The 4,826-nt window shown below is 60.1% G+C and overlaps 1 protein-coding gene across 2 annotated transcripts in view; it reads left to right on the plus strand.

Moving 5' to 3' along the window:
* Window positions 1-1,023: 1,023 nt before the first annotated feature.
* Window positions 1,024-4,826, plus strand: part of TINAGL1 (tubulointerstitial nephritis antigen like 1) — a 23,229-nt gene continuing 19,426 nt past the window's right edge. For both annotated transcript variants that reach the window (XM_019512252.1, XM_019512251.1), the window contains exon 1: window positions 1,024-1,133. The gene's annotated coding sequence lies outside the window, so the exon portion shown is untranslated. The remainder of the gene's footprint in view (window positions 1,134-4,826) is intronic.

The following is a 4,826-nucleotide window of genomic DNA, read 5'->3' on the forward strand; positions in this document are numbered from 1 at the left end:
GACCTGGGACTGGCATAGCTGGGAGGGCTGCGGGTTGGGGCTGGGCTGGGCCAGCACAGCGGCAGGTGGGGATCTCTGGGTGGCCACTCTCTGGGGTGCAGCAACAGATTGATGTGTGGGGCATCTGGGGTGGGAGTGTAGTCATGGCCTCTGGCCTACACTGGGCATATCTCCTGAGGTCAGGCCACAGCCCCTGACCCTGCTTTTGGGCCACTGTGGTTTCTCGGGGGGGCGCGAGTGCCAAAGTGAGTAACTAGAAACGATCTGGCTGTCATAGAGCAGGAAACTGAGGCACAGGGCATAGCAGGGACTCACCCAAGGCTGCACGGTGACTCAGTGGCAGAGACGTGGAGTTTGAGCATCTCCGTTTCCATCTCTGCTCTTACAAGGAAGCCTGGCAGCCTCCATAGCTGTCCTCAGCATCCATGGCTGGGGTATGGGGGTGGGCTGCACCTGGCAGGAGGGGGCTGCTCCCTTAACTCCCATGCTTTGGGGAGCCCTATGTTGGTGCGAGTAGTTCCTGCACCCGATTGGGGGGGCTGGAGCTGGACAATTTGGGGGGCCAGGGGCTCTGTGGCCCTCCTTGGTGTTGCATTGCTCTTGCAATCGCCTCAGCAAGAGCAGAATCCAGCCCCTTCCCCTCTCAAATCTAATTCAGTTGCAGTCTTGGCTCCCATACCCTTCTCCCTCTCCACCCTGGGCCAAAAGCCCCCCTCTTCCTGCCTGGCATCTCAGAAGGCTTCCTTATTCCCAGCCACTGTCAGGGGTGGAGGGGCAGCCCTGCATGCCCAGCGAGGGGGCAGAAGGACACACGGAGATGGGGGGATGCAGGGCCCTGTTGCCCAAAGCCAGAGCACGCCGCGCCTTCCCCGCCGGTCTGGGTCTCTGCTGCCCATGGGGTGCATCAGCCTTTCCCACGGCCGCCCTGTCAGACAGGGAGGCCGGCTTAGAGGCAACTAATGAGCAAAGCGGGAGGTGGGATGGAAAGCATTTGTACAGCGACTGTACATAAGGAGCGCCCCAGAGCAGGGAGAGGAGTGGCTGAGGGAGGAGCCGCTGCCTACAGGCACCCAGCGAGACGGGCTAGGTCTTGGCCGGCAATCCCGGGGGTCTCGCTGCCAGGAGCCCTCCAGGTAGGACCGTCTCTCCTGGGACTTGCCTCTCACATGTGCCTTTGAGTCTGGTCAGCTGGTTTCTGCAGGAGCTGGTACCAGGCAGGAGCTCGTGAGCTGGTACCAGGGGCGCTAGCACTGGGGAGGGGGGACGCAGGGACCTGGGGGCTTGAAATCCCTGGCTCCGAATGGCGAAGCTCAGATGTAGGGCCAGGTGAATGGGCTGCCAGCTGCTTGTTGCCCGCTTGGGGAGGCTCAGCGAATACTTCAGACGCACCCTTGGGAAGGGGTGTGCTTGCTGGGAAAGCTGGAGCCCCCCAAACTGGGAGGGACTGGGGGAGCCACGAGGTTGGGATTGTTCCAGCTCCCTTCTCACCGGTGTGTTTAGTGAAGGCGCGGCGGGGAGGCACCCCACGTTCCCAAGCAGCCAGCTGGGAAACTTTGAACCCAGGGTGTGTCTGGGCAGAAATCCACTCACCTTCCCTATCGGGCCTGCCCTGGAGAGCAGGTCCAGCCCTGCCTGTGTCCTGTGTTGGGCTGAATTCTGCTCTCTCGCAACCCCATGGAGCTCAGTTTGGGTGGGAAAAGGCATTGGATAATAGCTAGACAGTCCCTTGGGTCCCTTGGGTGGGAAAAGGGACTGTTTAGCTATCATCCATTGCCTTTTCCCACCCAAACTGAGCTCCATGGGGTTGCAAGAGAGCAGAATTCAGCCCGGTATTTGCAGGCGGCATTTTATCTGCCACTGAAATGCAGTTCAGTTATTACACCGCGAGGCAGCACAGGGGTCATTAACCTACCGGCAAAACGCAACAGCCTCTGGGATGAAAGATAGCTGTGGTTTGACAGTCGGCACCAAATGCTACTTTGCATGGGGGTTTAATTGCTGCAGTGGCTGAGTCTTCCCAACCAGACCCCTACGCACAGCTTTGTCCGAGCCCCCAGCCCCCCAGGAGCCAGCAAGGTCAGTTTGGACGTGTCCCTGAGCCATGCCAGGGCAGAGCAGACAGACGGTCATGGCTGAGGAGAGGGGGAAAGAACAGCAGGCATCTGACCAGGACTGTGCGTGCTGGTGTCGGAGAGGGTCCCACCCGGCTGGGGGTTTTCATGCTTGCAGTGAACAGGCAGCAGCTGGTTGTGCTTGAAGTGCACACTGGGTTAATTCAACCCTGTAGCTATCTGGGAGCAAATCTGCCCATGGGCGCTGACCTCGCCCAGGGTAACATTACCTGTGATTTTGAGGCAGGGCTTTTCTAGACTTGCAGTGGGATTTAGGCTCCTAAATCACTTTGGGAATTTGTTACCTATGGTTTCTTTTTAATGGGTTTAAGCTAGAAGCAGAACCTAAGGCTCAGTCAGAGCAGGACCCTCCTTATCCCAAACCAGCAGCTGCACGCAGCAGAGCCTGGAGATTTCGGTGAGGAGCGCTGTGCTAGTTTAGGGGTGTTGAACTCATCTGGTGCAGATGAGTGGCATAAGGCTGGGTCATGGGCTGGATGAGGCCCACAGACCCCTCGGCATGCCAAACCCAGCACCCACTCTGGCCAGTCCAGGACTGCACTGCATGTGACCAGGTGGAGTGGGTGCCCCGGGTATTGGATTCAGCATGCAAGGTGGGGATCCCTGACTGGCCTTGCACGAGTACTGTGTGCATCGTGCATACTGGAAGGGGGACCATGTGCAGCATGTGCCCTGGCTCCTGCCCACCAAGCTGGCATAGCACATGCTGCATATGTGGGTCAAGTCAAGACCCGGGACCAGCCCATGGACCGTACCTCCGACACCTCTGTGCTAGTTGATCCACAGGTGTGATTTTAAAGTGGTTTAGCAGCTGGAGCATGGTCCTGTGCAGACCCACAAGGTCTGTCTCCCCTGCTGAATGATGTGCAATGGTGAACAACCCAGCCAGAGCAAGTGGCAGCAAAGGTGGCAGTCACGTGGTTTTGCTGTAGGCTGGCACAGCATGGCACCGGGACACACATGCCCTTGCATCTCCACTCCTGGTGTTGTACCAGCCTGCCTACAGCTCACACGGGCCGCACCCAGCAGGGTAGAGGTGCCCTGGGAGCTGGGTTAGGTCCAGGCAGTTCAAGCTCAACAGAGCAGGTTGAAATGGAGCTGAAGCCAGTTCCTCTGAAACCAGACTTGTGTCCGCACTGAGCACGGCACTGATTTAAGTATGCCGAGGCGATGTGGGCTTAGCCGCCCCCTGACTGTGCCACGCTGGGGCGGGGGCATGATGGTGTGGTCAAGCCTAGGGGTTTCAGCCAGGACCCCCTTCCTCACTAGGGTGGGCAAAGCCATGGCAATAGCAGCCATGTGCCAGTCTGCGGTATTTGGGGCTCCATCCACCGGATGGGGAAGAGACAGCTGTGTCCCCAGCTGCCTCCTCTCTCATAACCATGAGCCGGGTGGCACGGAGCCAGGCTCCCACCCTTTGCTGATGCCCTCCAGAGCGGTGGGGCTGAGAGCACTTAGGGATGGGGCAGCGCGGCGGGGGCTGGGGAAAGCTGCCAGGCTGCATTCCTGCCTGGTGCCATTCCCGCGAGTCCAAGGGGCCTGAGTCACAGGCTGAGATCACCTTGTTCCTGGCCGGCCCCGCTTGGCTGTACCCCAACCCCAGACGGCTGCATGCTCAGGGCGTGTGTGAAGTCCGGCCTTGCCCGTGCCCTGGGTGCATGGAGCGCCGTGTACCCTGGAGCTCTCCTCCCTTCCAAGCAGCCGCCTCGCTGGAGTACAAGGCAGCAAGCGCTGCGCTCTGCACTGGACTGTCTTCACCGCGAGCGTGCCGTGCTGCTGGGAGAGCAGGGAGCACCACGGCTGCTGGCCCCTGCCTGATGTGCAGGGGAAGCCAGCATCACCCCAAAGGTGCCAGGCCCCCTGGCTCATAGGGAAGAAATAAGACAGGGGCTCCATATGCAGCTCAGGGACCCTTCTCCCAGGTTTTATTTTGCAACCAGCGGGGCTCTTTCTTCTTTACCTGGAAGCTCTAGGAAGATCCTGTCACCAGGTGTAGGGTGGTAGGGCCTGGCCATGTCGGGAGCCACAGCTGGCTCCTTTATCGAGCTAGCAGAGAGCTCACAGCCACGTGCCCAGCTCAGTCTGCCAGCTTGGGCTTGGATCCAGCCGGTCTCACCTGCTGTGAACCTTCCCCTTCATCCTCGGACCTGCCCTAACCCCGGTGCATTTGGCTGTCACCCCAAGCAGGATTTGGGAAGCACCGCGCTGGTCATTGCTCAGCCTCCAGCACCCGCCTTCAGAAACCACGTGTGCTGCTACGATTGACACCTGTCCGTCTGCAAGGGCACAGCCCAGCCTGCCTCTGTTTCTCTCCCCTGGTCTCCTAGCTCCTGAAGGATGGGTCCGCAGCCTTGGGGAGGTGGCATCGCCCCAGGGAGAGAAAGGAGCTCCCAGCTCAAGGAGGGAATGGGCCCCGCCGCCTAGGCCTTCCCAATCCCATTGCCCTTTGGGTCCAGATGGCCGATAGCCCCTTCCCCAGCCAGGCTGTGTGGCTTGTCCTTGGGACTCAGGTGTCTTGCAGGGTGGGGAACAGCACACAGAGCTTTCCCTCTGTCCCGTGGGAGTGGGGCACTGGCTGCCTTCGTGGGGGTGTCATAGTTGCGGGGGAGCAAGGGTTCATTGTTCCTAGGGGCAGATCCATGCATGCAGTCCTGGGGCTGGGGCTGGGGCTGGGGCTGGGGCTGGGGCTGGGGC

This window comes from Gavialis gangeticus, unplaced genomic scaffold (genome assembly GCF_001723915.1).
Source record: "Gavialis gangeticus isolate Ggan-Ray unplaced genomic scaffold, GavGan_comp1, whole genome shotgun sequence".
NCBI classification, from domain to species: Eukaryota; Metazoa; Chordata; order Crocodylia; family Gavialidae; genus Gavialis; species Gavialis gangeticus.